General features: G+C 47.6%; 1 pseudogene; it reads left to right on the top strand.

The window, feature by feature from the left end:
* LOC142074942 (pikachurin-like) overlaps positions 1-19480 on the top strand; it is a 172274-nt pseudogene that overhangs the window by 56841 nt on the left and 95953 nt on the right.

The following is a 19480-nucleotide window of genomic DNA, read 5'->3' as shown; positions in this document are numbered from 1 at the left end:
GAGCCATGTCCGGGACAACCAGGGGATCAGGCCCAGCCAGCACAGGTTCATGGAAGGCAGGTCCTGCTTGACCAACCTGATCTCCTTCTATGACCAGGTGACCCGCCTAGTGGATGACGGAAAGGCAGTAGATGTGGTCTACTTGGACTTCAGTAAGGCCTTTGACACTGTCTCCCACAGCATTCTCCTAGAGAAGCTGGCGGATCACGGCCTAGACAGGTCCACTCTTCGCTGGGTAAAAAACTGGCTGGATGGCCGAGCCCAGAGAGTCGTGGTCAACGGAGTTAAATCCAGTTGGCGGCCGGTCATGAGCGGTGTTCCCCAGGGCTCAGTACTGGGGCCGGTCCTGTTCAATATCTTCATCAATGATCTGGACGAGGGGATCAAGTGCTCCCTCAGTAAGTTTGCAGACGACACCAAGTTGGGCAGGAGTGTTGATCTGCTGGAGGGTAGGAAAGCTCTGCAGAGGGACCTGGACAGGATGGATCGATGGGCCGAGGCCAACTGTATGAGATTCAACAAGGCCAAGTGCCGGGTCCTGCACTTCGGCCACAACAACCCCAGGCAACGCTACAGGCTTGGGGAAGAGTGGCTGGAAAGCTGCCCAGAGGAAAAGGACCTGGGGGTACTGGTTGACAGCCGGCTGAACATGAGCCGGCAGTGTGCCCAGGTGGCCAAGAAGGCCAACGGCATCCTGGCCTGTATCAGAAATAGTGTGGCCAGCAGGAGCAGGGAGGTGATCGTGCCCCTGTACTCGGCACTGGTGAGGCCGCACCTCGAATACTGTGTTCAGTTTTGGGCCCCTCACTACAAGAAGGATATGGAGGTGCTGGAGCGTGTCCAGAGGAGGGCAACGAAGCTGGTGAAGGGCCTGGAGCAAAAGTCTTATGAGGAGCGGCTGAGGGAACTGGGGTTGTTTAGCCTGGAGAAGAGGAGGCTGAGGGGAGACCTCATCGCGCTCTACAACTACCTGAAAGGAGGTTGTAGCGAGGTGGGTGTTGGTCTCTTCTCCCAAGTAACTAGCGATAGGACAAGAGGAAATGGCCTCAAGTTGCGCCAAGGGAGGTTTAGATTGAACATTAGGAAAAATTTCTTTACTGAAAGAGTGGTCAGGCCTTGGAACAGGCTGCCCAGGGAAGTGGTTGAGTCACCATCCCTGGAGGTATTTAAAAGACGTGTAGATGAGGCCCTTAGGGACATGGTGTAGTGGGCATGGTGTGTTGGGTTGACGGTTGGACACGATGATCTTAGAGGTCTTTTCCAACCTGTATGATTCTATGATTCTATGAAAGGAGCGTTGATGGCCCATTGATGCTTTGGCTGTTGCTGGGTAATGCTTGCACCGGGATGGGGGGAGCACAGCCGGGGTGGTGGACCCAGCTGGCCAATGGGGTATTCTATACCATGTGACATCTTGCTCAGTATAAAAACCAGGTGGGGGGGGGGGGGCTCGCCCCCCCGTTCGTTACACGCGGTCGGCGGTCGGTGAGCGGTTGCGTTGTGCATTGCCTGTTTTGTGTATTCTGTTATTGTTGTTGTTCTCATTGTTATTATTACTGTTCTACTTAGTTTTATTTCAATTATTAAACTGTTTTTATCTCAACCCAGGAGCTTTCCTACTTGTGCCCTCCCGATTCTCTCCCCCATCCCACCGGTGGGGGGTTGATCGAGCGGCTGCGTGGCGTTTATTTTTGCTGGCTGGGGTTAAACCACGACACCTCCCCATATTTATATTTCAGTGCTCCATACCAGAGAGTCTTTACTCGCTTGGCTTGTTTGATTGCAGCGCATGTTTCACATTCATGGATAACCTGTGCAATAGTGTCCATGGCCAAGTCCATCGATCCCTCGATCAAGAGCCCATCTCTATGTTGCATCTCTTCCTTGATGGCCTGAGGTGTCATGGGACCACCAAGCTATAAATAATTCACCCTTATGTTGCTAGTCCAGATCCACCTGAGCCATCTTAGCAGCCTGATCCACCTGCTGGCTGTTTTGATGTTCTTCAGGGGCCCGACTCTTGGGTACGTGAGCGTATACGTGACGTACTTTTACAGTCAGGTTCTCTACCCGGGCAGCAATATCTTGCCACAATGCGGCAGCCCAGATGGGTTTACCTCTGCGCTGCCAGTTGTTCTGCTTCCACTGCTGCAACCACCCCCACAGGGCATTTGTCACCGTCCATGAGTCAGTATAAAGTACTGGCCATTTTTCTCGTTCGGCAATGCCCAAGGCCAGCTGGATGGCTTTCACCTCTGCAAACTGGCTCGATTCACCTTCTCCTTCAGCAGTTTCTGCGACCTGGCGTATAGGATTCCATACCGCAGCTTTCCACCTCCGATGCTTTCCCACAAGGCGACAGGACCCATCAGTGAACAGGGCATATTGCTTCTCATTTTCTGGTAGTTGATTATACAGTGGGGCCTTATCAGCACGCGTCACCTCCTCCTCTGAGGATATTCCAGAACCTTTGCCTTCTGGCCAGTCCGTGATAACTTCCAAGATTCCTGGGCGACTGGGATTTCCTATTCGAGACCGTTGTGTGATCAGTGCGACCCACTTACTCCACATAGCATCGGTTGCATGATGTGTAGAGGGGACCCTCCCTTTGAACATCCAGCCCAGCACGGGTAGTCGGGGTGCCAGGAGGAGCTGTGCTTCAGTACCAACCACTTCCGAAGCAGCTCAAACCCCTTCATATGCTGCCAATATCTCCTTCTCAGTTGGAGTGTAGCGGGCCTCGGATCCTCTGTATCCCCGACTCCAGAACCCTAAGGGTCGACCTCAAGTCTCCCCTGGTGCTTTCTGCCAGAGGCTCCAGGTCGGGCCATTCTCCCCGGTGGTGGTGTAGAGCATATTTTTTACATCTACTGCCTGAACTATCTCCTGTTTAATTTGTTCAAAGGCTTGTTGTTGCTCAGGGCCCCATTTGAAATCGTTCTTCTTCCTGGTAACTTGATAGAGAGGGCTTGTGATTTGACTGTAATTTGGAATATGCATTCTCTAAAAGCCCACAACGCCTAAGAAAGCTTGTGTTTCCTTTTTGCTAGCTGGTGGGGACATGGCTGTTATTTTGTTGATCACATCCATTGGGATCTGATGACGTCCATCTTGCCATTTTATTCCTACAACCTGGATCTCCCGTGCAGGTCCCTTGACCTTACTTTGTTTTATGGCAAAGCCGGCCTTCAGAAGGATTTGGACTATTCTCTCCCCTTTCTCGAAAACTTCCTCTGCTGTCTTGCCCCACACGATGATGTCATCCATGTATTGCAGGTGTTTGGGAGCCTCACCCTGTTCCAGTGCAGTGTGGATCAGTCCATGGCAAATGGTAGGGCTGTGTTTCCACCCCTGGGACAGTCGGTTCCAGGTGTACTGGATGCCCCTCCAAGTGAAAGCAAACTGTAGCCTGCACTCTGCCGCCAAAGGGATTGAGAAGAACGCTTTGGCGATATCATTTGTGGCATACCACTTGGCTGCCTTTGACTCCAGTTCGTATTGGAGTTCTAGCATGTCCGGCACGGCAGCACTCAGTGGCGGCGTGACTTCGTTCAGGCCACGACAGTCTACTGTTAATCTCCACTCTCCATTGGACTTTTGCACTGGCCATATGGGACTGTTAAAGGGTTAGCGAGTCTTGCTGATCACTCCTTGGCTCTCCGGTCGACGAATCAGCTTATGGATGGGAAGCAGGGAGTCTCGGTTGGTGCGATATTGCCGCTGGTGCACTGTTGTTCTTCAACCTTCAGCAACCCCACAACAGAAGGGTCCTCCGAGAGACCGGGCAAGGTGGACAGCTGTTTAATTCCGTCTGCCTCCAGGGCAGCTATACCAAAAGCCCACCGGTACCCTTTTGGGTCCTTGAAATACCCTCTCCTGAGGTAGTCTATGCCAAGGATGCACGGAGCCTCTGGGCCAGTCACAATGGGGTGCTTCTGCCACTCATTCCCGGTTAGGCTCACTTCGGCCTCCAATACAGTTAACTCTTGGGATCCCCCTGTCACTCCAGAAATACAAATGGGTTCTGCCCCTTTATAGTTTGATGGCATCAGGGTACACTGTGCACCGGTGTCTACGAGAGCCTTATACTCCTGTGGGTCTGATGTGCCAGGCCATCGAATCCACACAGTCCAGTAAACCCGGTTGTCCCTTTCCTCCACCTGGCTGGAGGCAGGGTCCCTCTAGTCCTGGTCATCATATTCGCTATCCACTTCTTGTAAGTATGAATCAGAAGTCCCTTTATTAAGGTCGGAAGTGGAATCAGCCCTTCTACTCTCTCTGGGGAACTGCTCACTGGAGACAGGAGCAGCATTTTTCCTTAGAGAACCCCCTTGTGTGATTGTTTTTCCTTGCAACTCACATACCTGTGCCTGTAGGGCTGAGGTAGATTTTCCATCCCACTTCCTTATGTCCTCTCCGTGGTCATGCAGATAAAACCACAGGATGTCCCATGCTGTGTATCCACTATATCTTCTCTCTTGACCAGAGGGATGCTGACTCCTAATGGCTGAGATGCTGGCCCGTGCAGGTGGGGAGCAGGACATATCCTGTTTGAGTTGCTGGACCTCTCGAGGCAGTTTCTCCACAGCAAAGACACAGGCCCGTAGGGAGGAAGAGAGATTTTTTTTGTATTTTCAGAGTTGACCAGCCAATTCATCCACCGTTTGTTCCTCTCCATCTTTCCAGGTCATTACTGCCAATGAGTTTGCATACGATGCTGGTGCGCTCTGTACAAACTTCCGCCACATGGGTCGGGCGCACTCGACTTCATCTGGATCTTTGGGTAAGTGCTCGTTGTTCAGGTCATCATAAATCACTTCCAGCATGGCTAATTCCCTCAGGTACTGGATACCTCTCTCCATGGTGGTCCACTTGCCTGGGTGGCATATAACATCTTCCTTGAAGGGATACCTTTCCTTCACTCCTGACAGCAGTCGCCTCCAGAGGCTGAGGACTTGTGCCCCTTGTCCAATCGCTTTGTCAGTGCCCCCTTCCCTGGAAAGGGATCCCAGCTGCTTGGCTTCCCTACCCTCTAATTCCAGGCTACTGGCCCCGTTATCCCAGCATCGGAGCAGCCAGGTGACAATGTGCTCGCCTGGACGACGACTGAAATCTTTTCGCATACCTCGCAGCTCACTCAGGGATAGGGGTTGGGTGGTTACCATCTCATTTACGGGTTCTGTCTCTTCCTCCTCCTGTTCTCCTGGTTCATCTTCATCCCTTACTAAACGAGCTGATTTTCTTGTTGCTGCGGTTGGTCTCTGGACGGTATTCCTAAATAGTTGTTTAACCCTAAACAAGACCTTAACCACATTCAGGAGACATAGCAATATGATCATGCTTGTTTGAACATCCCAACGATATTCAAAATTCTCAAAAACTGTTGTGGAGGGGTTCATGAAGGGGATAAAAGAAAAAGGAGTTGCTGGAGATATGAAAGGGAAGGTGAAGGAGTGGGGGAAAGCGTCCTCCCCGTCTCCTCCGTAAATTGGTTCTCTGAGGAGGAAAGGTAAAGAGTGCAATTATTAATAGTTTCCAAGAGGTGGCTCCCGACGTACGGAGATGACGGCAATGCTCAGTATAGATACCAGATTAGACTCACAACCAATAATTTTATCATATCATAAAACAGTGTTACACAGTGCAGCAAAATTATAACCTTGACCCAGTTCCGAGCATTGATAAACAGCACAACAGGGAACATATACTGCAAGCAAGGTATTACATAACCCAACATTGAGAGCCAGCCCATCAACTTTGAGAGCCAATAAATCAACATTGTGACCAGTGACTATTAAACCAATATAATGAATGCTTATAACAATTTTGCCTTAACACGCTTTGGTCAGATCTGTCGTTATCTCAACCCCTCGAGCCCCATGTTTGGCGCCAAAAAGGACTGTTGTGGTTTTGTGGTTTAAGCCGGCAGGCAGCCAAACACCACACAGCCGCTCGCTCGCTCCCCCCCCACACACAGTGGGATGGGGGAGAGAATCGGAAAAAAAAGTAAAATTCGTGGATTGAGATGAAGACAGTTTAATAGAACAGAAAAGGAAGGGAAAATAATAATAATAATGATGATAGAATATACAACATGAGCGATGCACAATGCAATTGCTCACCACCCGCCGACCAATGCCCAGCCAGTCCCCAAGCAGCGATCGCTGCTCCCTGGGCAACTCCCCCTAGTTTATATACTGAGCATGACATCATATGGTATGGAATACCCCGTTGGCCAGTTGGGTTAGCTGTCCTGGCTATGCTCCCTCCCTGCTTCTTGTGTACCTGGCAGAGCATGGGAAGGTGAAAAGTCTTAGCAACAACGCAAATATCAGTGTGTTATTAACATTCTTCTCATACTAAATCCAAAACTCAGCACTATACCAGCTACTAGGAAGAAAATTAACTCTATCCCAGCCGAAACCAGGACAGTCAGTTTAGTGTATACACTGTAAGATGGTGTCCTTTGGTCTTACTGAAAATTTCTAGCAAATATGAAGGGAATGTTAAAGGGCGTTAGCTTTTCATGCATTTGAAAACATAAGGGATCATAGGCTTAAATGCTGTCCACAACGTGATAACAATGCACTTGTTTTTAAGTCATTTTGAAGCATTGCTTTGTTGCTTTAACTGGCTTGACTGTATCTTCTTCCGAAGGTCTTTTACTCAGAGGATGAAGATGACAAAGCAGTTAAACATCTCTCACACGATGTTCCCCTGAGTTTGTATATGCTTAGCATGGTGAGTATTTCTTTTCATCAATAGTCAGAGCACTGGAGCAGAGCTTGCATGTGGGAACTTGCAACCATCTACTTGCTGCTGGTTTGTGAATTATGTCGAGAATCCAAGCCCCAGATCTGCTCTGGGTATTGAGCAAAAAGGCAATCATAATCTTTTTCTATAATCCACTCAGTGTGATACACTTTTGCTCCTCGTCGTCTGACTAATTTATCATGTAAAACTATCGGGACTTGCTTGCCTCTTCCTAACACTGACCTCTGGCATCTGACAAAATAGAACTTTTAATTTTGAATGTGCGTTTTCAGTGAGAGGCTCACTGTGCACTTCCACACATGGAAGGGGAATTGCACAACTCAATGCACAGTTAGAGTCTCAATATCAGTGTATGCGTATTGCAGTGTCTGACACAGGTAAGTGCATGAGTTAAAGGAGATACAGGGTTTTCAGTGTATTTTTGTCTCTATGTGAGACTGCGGCCTCCTGAAGTATGGAATTTAAAGTTTAATTGTGCTGTTTTATTTACACTTGTGCACGTTCATGTCCTAGAAGATTCCCTCAGCTTCTGTTTTTTTTTTTCTTAAAAGCACTACTTTTTCTCATTGCTTCCTATTTTTCCCCTTTCCTTTACTTCTGTTTTTCCTTTGCTATTTTACTTTGCTTTATTTCACTCTCCCCTTCTCTTCCCCCCTTCCCTTTTTCTGTCCAATTTCCCCTTCCTTTCCCATTCATGAATGAACACCGCCCATCCTCTTCTCCTGTACTGCTTAGCAATTAGTGCCGAGATGAAAGCAATTCCTCTGTGCTTCTGGGTGGTTTTAATACTGTCTGCTTTTAAAGGGTATTCTCAAAACATGCCGGTGCTTCCTTAGTGTGGAGAAGCTGCTCTTTGAGTTCAGCAAGGCAGAATCAGTGATTTTCCAGCCTCTACTCGGGCAGAGAGCAAAGGAGTGTTGCAGGTTGGGTGCTGTGAGGGGAGCGCTTTCATATCATGCTCTGCAAAGGGCAGTCTGTCCATGAGACAGCAATGTTACCAGCTCAGGAATCAAAGGCTTACGTGTGCGCACAGAGGGGCATTGCAGGCTTTTGCGATTGTTATTTGGTGATCCTTCTTCACAATTCAGTTCTTTTCCTCCTTTCTCTTCTACTCATCTTCATTCTCTTTATTTCCCCACCCCTCTTCCTTTAGTCTCCCCACCTGATGTTCAATGATATGCATTCACTGATATTTTCTGATCCCTGCTGGGCAGTGCACAGAAACCTTCCCCGTGAGAAGCATGAGTGAGAGGATATGCTCAGATTTCCTGCAGTTTTCAGTTACTCTGGATCTTGGTTCTGACTCCTGCAGGTTTCTAGGATCACGGTGAATGAAAGAACATTTTTGCCATGATATATTATTTCTTTATTTATGCATTATTTTCTCCCTTCTGATCTTTATCTCTTTATTCCTCACTTGCTTTTTTCCCCAAAAAAACATTCTTGCTAGTAGTGCCAACAAAGATCAAACAGCACATTGTTTTTTTAATCTTAATCCTGACAACAGTAATTCTTACTCACTGGGAGAATAGAGTCTGTATCTGAGTACTCACACAGATGAATAACAGCCACATAGAATACTATATGCTGCAGCATTTGCCTTGTTTTAATTCCCTGACCTTTTATTTATGTGGTTTTGCCATCACTTTTTTGTATGTTACTTCATTAAGAAGTCCTATTTTGCTTTTTCCCAGGGTCAACTTGAAGGACAAGCAATTTTTATAAGTATTGGTTCACATGAAACTTGGTCACAGCTGTGATTTAAAATGAAATTGAACATTCCTGATCTGGTCTTTCCACAGATTCACACACAAAAGAGTCTCCCTGTTGATCTCAAATGTTGATTCTATTTAGCACTTACACAGGATCTTTTGTAGTCAAAATGTGACAAATAGTAGCTAAAGCTCAAAATCCAGAGGTAAAGAAGGGGGACATGTGTAGGTATAGTGGCTCCCTTTTTAGCAATGGATAAACTTTTCTATCAGTCATCAAAAGTATTTATGGATGTCTTGTTTTGCTGGAGTAAATTTGTGTAAAAAATGAGCTATATTCTGGCAGTGAGGACTTACAGGGGACAAGGGATAGCTGGGTAGTCAGGCACACAGTGTCAGGGAAAAACAAAGCAGTCCGGTAGTGGGAGAGGAGACGGAGAGGAAAAAATCTGAGCCAGTCCAGCGAGAGCTGAGGAGGAGTGCAGGAAGAGGCCAGCAATGCAATGCCCAGGAGGAAGGAGTGGGAGACTAACGACTAGTATAAAACAGGTTTGAAAGAAATACCAGCCCTCTTAATGGCTTTGCAGCTGGTGAATTATTCAGATTAATTATTTCCAGTCCTGCACTCGGTCCAGTCTGCTTCCTATGAGCAGTAATCTGGCTTATTGTGAGGTGGGAAGCAAGCAGGCGGTGCTCGGGTTTGGGTAGGATAAGGGCAGCGATTTCAGTGTTTAACCAAAATCCCTAACAGCAACAACCTCTTGCAAACGTTTTTTTCTGAGATCTGTTCTAGAAATGGAGAAATCCTGCAAAGTCAGAGGATCTCGCACGGCTTTCACTGTCTGAATTAAAGGAAGTTTGATTGGACTGTAGGAGGCTGATGTCCGGATGAGACCTCAGGATGCACTTGAACCAGGACTATCTGGTTTGATCCCAGCTGAGCTGAGTCTGGATTATGGCATTTCAGAGTTGAGGTTCCACGCTGGGCCCTTTTTTTCTGCTTGATAAAAATAACACTTCCGAGGGGTAATTGTGGAGAAGTATGACTGACTGGGATTAATCAGCTCCCAGCTGTCATTAATCCTCGGGAAGTGGTGTTCTTGCTGAAATGCTTTCTGTTATATTCATACCAAACTCAACAGAAATCTGCAATAGTTTTGTGGTTAAGTCTGCATAATTTGTGTTTCTGTCACTAAGTCTCCTCTGCTCGTGCCAGGTATGTCCCTGCTGCTTTCTCAGAAGCTTCTCTGGGCTGTGCGAGACTCTCATAGCAAGAGCTGAACTGGATTGCCTGTTTGTGTGTGTGTGTGCGCGCGCGCACGCATGTGCCTGTGCATTAGCAAAGTGGATAATGTATTATATCTGTATTATATCATCTTATAATAGAGAGCATGTAAGTGAGAGCAGCCTGGAGAAGTGCAGATGCAGTACAATTTACTAAGGCAGTTGTTCTACTGGGCATAATATTCATGAAGTTGGGCACAAATATAAAAAAAAGCAGGAAAAATTAGCAGGCTTTAAAGGTGGGAGGTTTTAGGTCAGGCACAGAGCCCTGGAGAGCAATAGTGCTCCCTATCAGATCACCAAACACACCAGTACAAAATGGGGAGTGACCGGCTGAGGGCAGTAGTGCAGGGAAGGAGTTGTCAGGGGATCAAGTGTCATTAAAACCAGCTCAGTTTCTGCAGCTGTGCTGTAATCCAGGGCTTGGGTGTTTGGTTGTTTTTTTTTTATTAAAACAAAACAAAACAGAAAACAAGTTTTCTTTGGAAAATAATTTGTAATCCAAGTTTCTGTGAGGCGGCTTACTGCGCAGCCTCACAAACAGTTTCAACGCACTTGGAGGGAGGGCAAGCTGTGTGGCAGGGCAGGGAGAGATATATGGTTCCTATGTACACCTGACTCCTCTACCACAGAAAAGGCATCACATTGCTTCACCCCATTCAAGAATGTGAGATTGTAATGAAAATACCCAATGTCATTTTGCAGGGTTTTAGCAAGAGTGTTGTGTAAGACAAGAAAGTGCGGTTGGAGCCTAGTAAAGCCTCATCGGCAATGTAATGTCCAGTTTTGGGTATCACGCTTCAAAATATAGAGGCAATCTGGAAAGAGTGGAGAGAAAGGATACAAAAATGATGGGGAGCTGACTCTTCCACATATCACCTAAGTTCCTTATCCGTGAGGCCAATTGTGTCTCTTCTGGGATGCAGAAAACTTGGGTTTAAGACCCTTCTCCTAAATACAAGCAAAAGAAAAGATGAAATGTGTACTCCCATGCTCCTGGACAGTGGGGTACAAGGAAATGTGTTTCTTCTCCAGAATATCATTTGAAAGTGTCCTGGTGTGAGGTGGGTATTCCCTGAGATTGCCACGGGTCAGGGTAGCTTGATGATGTCCTAAATCTTTACCCATTCACTAATGTCTGGATCCTAGATTACAAGATACTTGATTTCAAAGATACCCACTATATGTCAAAACAGCTGTGTTCATGGAGAGGACATTGCCAGAAGAAAGGGGCAGGTAGGCACTTCAGTGTGTGTAAGGCAAGAGACCACCTTGCTGAGGTTTTTAGGATAAACATGTTGAACTTCAATACTTAAGTAAATATTAGGACTTTGATCTTGATTGGCCTTGCAGTCAATGAGATTCATTCTGTTTAGTTTATTGTAGACTTGAGCCTGGAGGTAATAATATGAGTCAAGTAAATCAATATCCCACTTTCTGCAGAGACCAAGTTCCTGAATAGTGTGAAAGCAATAAGACACATAATGAAGGATTTTTTTCTCATAAGAATTAATGTAATAAAGAGGGATACCAGCAGGAACAAATGTACATAATTTAAATACAGACGGGCAGTATATATGGCATGGAAGATGGAGTGAGAGGAGCAGGATCATCAGTATCGTCATCGGGAGGAGGTGCTGGGTTTTCAGCAACCGACTTTTCAGATCACATTTTGAAAGATCTCAGTCACTTCAGCTACAAGACTGAAAGACCCAATTAAAATCTTTTGGTTTGAGTGTTCTTGCTGCCTCTCTCTGGGCAGTTACTTTTTCAGCATTGTTATCATCTCTCTCAGATGAATCCAAATCATTCAAACAGATCAAGGGTGAATGATGGAAAAACAGGATAATTTGGGATTGTTTACTATTTTACTGCAACTGGAAATACAGATTTAAAGTCTGTTCCAGCTTGAAGAGAAAGGAGATCTCTGCATTTTCACATGCACTGTGAATAATGTTTTTAATATCAGAGAATGAAAACCAGAAGAAAAATCTCTGTAAAACAGTTTTTCATAAGTACATTTTTTCACACCAAAACAGTCTGTGGTGTAGAACCTGGTATTTCAGTTTACTTGTATATGCTGTCAAAATTCATAAATCTGGGTTTTGCATTTATCTACAGATAGGCTAAAGATAAAGAATTCTGAATTTTTATACACACATACACATGCTCCATTAAAGACCAGATCTAAATATCTGAAGCTGATCCATGCTATGTGCGCCAGCCAGTGATAAAATGTAATTTTTTGGTGACATTTGCTAATTTCTGGGAGATTTGAGCAGGCTCCTCTGAACAGTATTCAGCAGCACAAGCTCTTCATGCGGAGGTTAGCATCGCCTCCCTTATAGTAGTTGGCTGTGGGTTAATCTTTCTGTGTTTATGGCAGAAGGACAAATAAGGGAATTGCTTGCTTCAGGTCAAGGCTGATAGCATGAAGAGGCTGGCAGGCTAGGAAAATTGTGAGAGGCAATGGGATTGGTCTCTGCTCTGTGAGAAATTAAAGATCATCAGTTCACACTGTTGCAAATTGCTTCGTTCTATGGTCTCTGGATTTAAAAACAAAACAAAACAAAACAAAACAAATGCACCAAACTGATTATGAATGTCAGCAATTGGCTCAAGGGAGGGAATAGTAAGCGACTTCGACTTCACCAGCAAAAAAGCCTGGCAGTGAATGCAAATGATCTGCAACCTTGTGAGTTATGCTAAGAAATGGGTCCAGGTCATCCCTGTGGATTCCCCCGGGGTAAAGCTGCAGCTTGAGAGGAAACACGTGGTGCTTTTTGTGTTTATTGCTTCTGTCTTGGTTCCGGCTGGGACAGAGTTAACTTTCTTCCCAGTAGCTTGGGGGGGTGTGCTGTGTTTTAGGTTTGGTGTGAAAGGAGCGTTGATGGCCCATTGATGCTTTGGCTGTTGCTGGGTGGTGCTTGCACTGGGGGGAGCGCAGCCGGGGTGGTGGACCCAGCTGGCCAATGGGGTATTGTATACCATGTGACATCTTGCTCAGTATAAAAACCAGGTGTGTGTGGGGGGCTCGCCCCCCGTTCGTGACACGTGGTCAGCGGTCGGTGAGCGGTTGCGTCGTGCATTGCCTGCTTTGTGTATTCTGTTATTGTTGTTGTTCTCATTGTTATTATTACTGTTCTACTTAGTTTTATTTCAATTATTAAACTGTTTTTATCTCAACCCGGGAGTTTTCCTACTTGTGCCCTCCCAATTCTCTCCCCCACCCCACCGGAGGTGGGGGGTGATCGAGCGGCTGCGTGGGGTTTATTTGCTGTCTGGGGTTAAACCACGACAGTCCTTTTTGGCACCCAACATGGGGCAGCGAAGGGTTTAGATAACGACAGATTAACTAGAGCATATTAAGGAATTTATATCTGTTAACATCTTAATTTGTTCTGCACCATGCTCTTGTTTTTATTGTACCTGTTAAAGACTGGAGCTGGGTTTTGTAGTCTGCTGTACTCTGCAGTGATTAAAGATGTTTTGCCTGGGAGATTTGTTACTAAAACCCTGGCATTGGGGGTTATTTGGTATTTGGGATTTTTAATGAAGCCGTTACTGTATTTCGGGGACCACCTCATGGAGACCATTAGCAATTATACCTTTTCCTCTGAGAGATTTTTTATGGAGGAAATAGAGAATGGCACCCTCACTACCTTCCTCTATGATGTCATCTCCTTTGTTAAAATAACTTGCCAGTACCTTGAACATCCCTGGGTAGTTAAGATACATCTATTGGTGCTCCTTGGGAATATTATTTCGGTTTTATCCAAGGTTAGTAAGCAATTTAAGAATGTCATCCAGAGATCTGCCCCAAGGCTGGATAGTTATGAGTGGCAGGGCGAGTGGGATAGCATGGGCAAATGCCTAGGACGGTAGGCACTGCCAGTGTTCTGGAACTTCACCCCTGAACAAGTGCAGAATCCTGAAAAATTAGTAGAATATTTGGAAAAAGTATGCTGTCACCCTGGCCATTCTAGGGAGACACAAATCACTGCAATGTGCTGGGGCCTGGCCCACACCTACCGAGCCCTGTTTAACACCACTCAGAACCCCCAAGGGGAAGAAAAGGTCTCTGCAGCTGATGACAAAGCAACAGGCCCTGTGGCTACCCCACCTCCCATGGCAGGCATGGCAGCTACTCCGCCCCCTGCGACAGAGAACCAACCCCTGCCGGTATCAGTCGCCCCTATACAAAAAAGAAAATGCACAAGAAAATCAGCTCATTTGGTAAGGGATGAAAATGAACCAGGGCCATCACGAGAACGGGAGGAGGAGGAGGCAGAACCCATAAATGAGATGGTAACCACCCGATCCCTATCCCTGGGTGAGCTGCGAGATATGCGAAAAGACTTCAGCCGTCGTCCAGGCGAGCACATTGTCACCTGGATGCTCCGATGCTGGGATAAGGGGGCCAGTACCCTGGAATTAGAGGGTAGGGAAGCCAAGCAGCTGGGATCCCGTTCCAGGGAAGGGGGCATTGACAAAGCAATTGGACAAGGGGCACAAGTCCTCAGCCTCTGGAGGCGACTCCTGTCAGGTGTGAAGGAAAGGTATCCCTTCAAGGAAGATGTTATATGCTACCCAGGCAAGTGGACCACCATGGAGAGAGGTATCCAGTACCTCAGAGAATTAGCTGTGCTGGAAGTGATTTATGATGACCTGAACAACGAGCAGTTATCCAAAGACCCAGATGAAGTCAAATGCACCCGACCCATGTGGCGGAAGTTTGTACGGAGCGCACCAGCGTCACATGCAAACTCATTGGCAATAATGACCTGGAGAGATGGAGAGGAACAAAAAGTAGATGAACTGGCTGGCCAACTCCGGCAATATGAAGAAAGTCTCTCTTCCGCCCTACGGGCCTGTGTCTCTGCTGTGGAGAAACTGTCTCAGGAGGTCCAGCAAGTCAAAGAGTATATGTCCTGCTCCCCACCTGCACGGGCCAGTGTCTCAGCCATTAGGAGCAAGCGTCCCTCTGCTCAACAGAGGAGATATCATGGGTACACATCCCGGGGCACCCTGTGTTTTTACCTGTGTGACCACGGAGAGGACATGAGGCAGTGGGATGGAAAACCTACCTCAGTCCTTCAGGCACGGGTACATGAGTTGCAAGGGAAAACAACCACAAAAGGGGGTTCTTCCAGGAAAACTGCTGCTCCCGTCTCCAGTGAGCAGTTCCCCAGACAGAGCAGAAGGGCTGATTCCACTTCCGACCTTAATAAAGGGACTTCTGATTCATACTTAGAAGAAGTGAATAATGAATACTATGACCAGGACTAGAGGGCCCCTGCCTCCAGCCAGGTGGAGGAAAGGGACAACCGGGTTTACTGGACTGTGTGGATTCGATGGCCTGGCACATCAGACCCACAGGAGTATAAGGCTCTCGTAGACACCGGTGCACAGGGTACCCTGATGCCATCAAGCTATGAAGGGGCAGAACCCATCTGTATTTCTGGAGTGACAGGGGGATCCCAAGAGTTAACTGTGTTGGAGGCTGAAGTGAGCCTAACCAGGAATGAGTGGCAGAAGCACCCCATTGTGACTGGCCCAGAGGCTCCGTGCATCCTTGGCATAGACTACCTCAGGAGAGGGTATTTCAAGGACCCAAAAGGGTACCGGTGGGCTTTTGGTATAGCTGCCTTGGGGACGGAGGAAACTAAACAGCTGTCCACCTTGCCCGGTCTCTCGGAGGATCCTTCTGTTGTGGGGTTGCTGAGGGTTGAAGAACAGCAGGTACCAATCACTACCACAACAGTGCACCGGCGGCAATATCGCACCAACCAAGACTCCCTGATTCACATCCATGAGCTGAATTGTCGACTGGAGAGCCAAGGAGTGATCAGCAAGACTCGCTCACCCTTCAACAGTCCCATATGGCCAGTGCGAAAGTCCAATGGAGAGTGGAGACTAACAGTAGACTACTGTGGCCTGAATGAAGTCACGCCGCCACTGAGTGCTGCTGTGCCGGACATGCTAGAACTCCAATACGAACTGGAGTCAAAGGCAGCCAAGTGGTACGCCACAAATGATATCGCTAATGCGTTCTTCCCAATCCCTTTGGCGGCAGAGTGCAGGCCACAGTTTGTTTTCACTTGGAGGGGCGTCCAGTACACCTGGAACCGACTGTCCCAGGGGTGGAAACACAGCCCTACCATTTGCCATGGAGTGATCCACTCCACACTGGAACAGGGTGAGGCTCCAGAACACCTGCAATACATTGATGACATCATTGTATGGGGCAGCAGAGCAGAAGAATTTTTTGAGAAAGGGGAGAGAATAATTCAAATCCTTCTGAAGGCTGGTTTTGCCATAAAACAAAGTAAGGTCAAGGGACCTGCACAGGAGATCCAGTTTTTAGGAATAAAATGGCAGGATGGACGTCGTCAGATCCCAATGGATGTGATCAACAAAATAACAGGCATGTCCCCACCAGCTAGCAAAAAGGAAACACAAGCTTTCTTAGACATTGTGGGCTTTTGGAGAATGCATATTCCAGATTACAGTCAGATCGTAAGCCCCCTCTATCAAGTGACCCAGAAGAAGAATGACTTCAAATGGGGCCCTGAGCAACAGCAAGCCTTTGAACAAATTAAACAGGAGATAGTTCAGTTCAAAGGCAGTAGCCCTTGGGCCAGTCCGGGCAGGACAAGATGTAAGGAATTTGCTCTACACCGCAGCCGGGAGAATGGCCCTACCTGGAGCCTCTGGCAGAAAGCACCAGGGGAGACTCGAGGTCGACCCTTAGGGTTTTGGAGTCGGGGATAACAGAGGATCCGAGGCCCGCTACACTCTAACTGAGAAGGAGATATTGGCAGCATATGAAGGGGTTCGAGCTGCTTTGGAAGTGGTTGGTACCGAAGCACAGCACCTCCTGGCACCCCGACTGCCGGTGCTGGGCTGGATGTTCAAAGGGAGGGTCCCCTCTACACATCATGCAACCGATGCTACGTGGAGTAAGTGGGTCGCACTGATCACACAATGGGCCCGAATAGGAAACCCCAGTCGCCCAGGAATCTTGGAAGTGATCACGGACTGGCCAGAAGGCAAAGATTTTGGAATATCCCCAGAGGAGGAGATGACACGTGCTGAAGAGGCCCCACTGTATAACAAACTACTAGAAAATGAGAAGCAATATGCCCTGTTCATGATGGGTCCTGTCGCCTTGTGGGAAAGCATCGGAGGTGGAAAGCTGCTGTATGGAGTCCTATATGCCAAGACGCAGAAACTGCTGAAGGAGAAGGTGAATTGAGTCAGTTTGCAGAGGTGAAAGCCATCCAGCTGGCCTTGGACATTGCTGAACGAGAAAAATGGCCAGTACTTTATCTCTATACTGACTCATGGATGGTGGCAAATGCCCTGTGGGGGTGGTTGCAGCAGTGGAAGCAGAAGAACTGGCAGCGCAGAGGTAAACCCATCTGGGCTGCCGCATTGTGGCAAGATATTGCTGCCCGGGTAGAGAACCTGACTGTAAAAATACGTCACGTAGATGCTCACGTACCCAAGAGTCGGGCCACTGGAGAACATCAAAACAACCAGCAGGTGGACCAGGCTGCTAAGATTGAAGTAGCTCAGGTAGATCTGGACTGGCAACATAAGGGTGAATTATTTATAGCTCGGTGGGCCCATGACACCTCAGGCCATCAAGGAAGAGATGGGCTCATGATCGAGGGGTGGACTTGACCATGGACGCTGTTGCACAGGTTATCCATGAATGTGAAACATGCGCTGCAATCAAACAAGCCAAGCGAGTAAAGACTCTCTGGTATGGGGGACGATGGTTGAAATATAAATATGGGGAGGTTTGGCAGATTTATTATATCACACTCCCACAAACCCGACACGGCAAGCGCTATGTGCTCACCATGGTGGAAGTAACCACAGGATGGCTGGAAACATATCCCGTGCCCCATGCCACCGCCAGGAACACCATCCTGGGCCTTGAAAAGCAAGTCCTATGGCGACATGGCATCCCAGAAAGAATTGAGTCAGACAACGGGACTCATTTCCGAAACACCTTCATAGACACCTGGGCTAAAGAGCATGGCATTGAGTGGGTATATCACATCCCCTACCATGCACCAGCCTCTGGGAAAATTGAACGATACAACGGGCTGTTAAAGACAACACTGAGGGCAATGGGTGGTGGGACATTCAAGCATGGGGACACACATTTAGCAAAAGCCACCTGGTTAGTCAACACTAGGGGATCTGTCACTCGAGCTGGCCCTGCCCAATCCAAACCCCTACGTACTGTAGAGGGGGATAAAGTTCCTGTCGTGCATATGAGAAATATGCTGGGGAAGACAGTCTGGGTTACTCCTGCCTCTGGCAAGGGAAAACCCATTCGTGGGATTGCTTTTGCTCAAGGACCTGGGTGCACTTGGTGGGTGATGCGAAAGGATGGGGAAGTCCGGTGTGTACCTCAAGGGGATTTAATTTTGGGTGAAAATAGCCAATGAACTGGATTGTATGATATTACTTACTATATAATACTGTATGTCATCACTTCTATGAGTACTATATGCCATATTAACAGTATTACAGTAAGAATCACCCAGATTAATGTAGAATGAACTCCGATGAAACCGAGCAAAGTGCACCGATGATAGAACCGGATGAGCGCCCAGAACTGGCCTCAGCATGCAACAGCCCAACACCACACACCATCTCTCCTGCCCTGAAAGAGTGTTATGACAGATGGAGCCCAAAGTCATGGACTAAATGAACTCAACGGACGTTTTAGAGGGATGGCCCATGGACTTAGGGAATGATATCTCTGTGTGTGCATATATAAAAAGGCAGGAAAAGTGGTGATGACTAGTTGGAATGTATTGGAAAATGTGAGACCTGGGCATGATGTAGATGGTATAGAATAAGGGGTGGATACTGTCCTGGTTCTGGCTGGGACAGAGTTAACTTTCTTCCCAGTAGCTTGGGGGGTGTGCTCTGTTTTGGGTTTAGTGTGAAAGGAGCGTTGATGGCCCATTGATGCTTTGGCTGTTGCTGGGTGGTGCTTGCACCAGGGTGGGGGGAGCACAGCCGGGGTGGTGGACCCAGCTGGCCAATGGGGTATTCTATACCATGTGACATCATGCTCGGTATAAAAACCGGGGTTGGGTGGGGGTCTGGCCGCCGTTGTTGACACACGGTTAGCGGTCGGTGAGCCGTTGCATTGTGCATCCCTGCTTTGTGTATTCTGTTATTGTTGTTGTTCTCATTGTTATTATTACTGTTCTACTTTGGTTTATTTCAATTATTAAACTGTTTTTATCTCAACCCGGGAGCTTTCCTACTTGTGCCCTCCCGATTCTCTCCCCCATCCCACCGGAGGAGCGGGGTGAGCGAGCGGCTGCATGGGGTTTATTTGCTGGCTGGGGTTAAACCACGACAGCCTCTGAGCTGGTCTGGGGACAATCCTCCTAGGAGGTTACATGGAAAATACCATGTAAGATCCCAGCGGCCCAGCTTAGAGCACCGTTGTGTTACATGGAAGAGCTTTCACAATGTTTTTGTCTTGTTTTCTCTTGATTCTGGTAGGAAGTTGTTATTGGTGATCTAAAGCCAGGCACTCCATACCGCATTAGCGTCGGAGCATACGGCTGGGCAGGGAAAGGATAACCGAGCATGCCCAGAGATGTGACAACCTTATCCCAAGGTAACGCTGCGTACATGGCTTTCTGTTGCAAAACTGGCAGGGCAGA

Source organism: Calonectris borealis, chromosome W (assembly GCF_964195595.1).
Source record: "Calonectris borealis chromosome W, bCalBor7.hap1.2, whole genome shotgun sequence".
NCBI lineage: Eukaryota > Metazoa > Chordata > Aves > Procellariiformes > Procellariidae > Calonectris > Calonectris borealis.
This window is presented reverse-complemented; position numbering and strand designations above follow the sequence as displayed.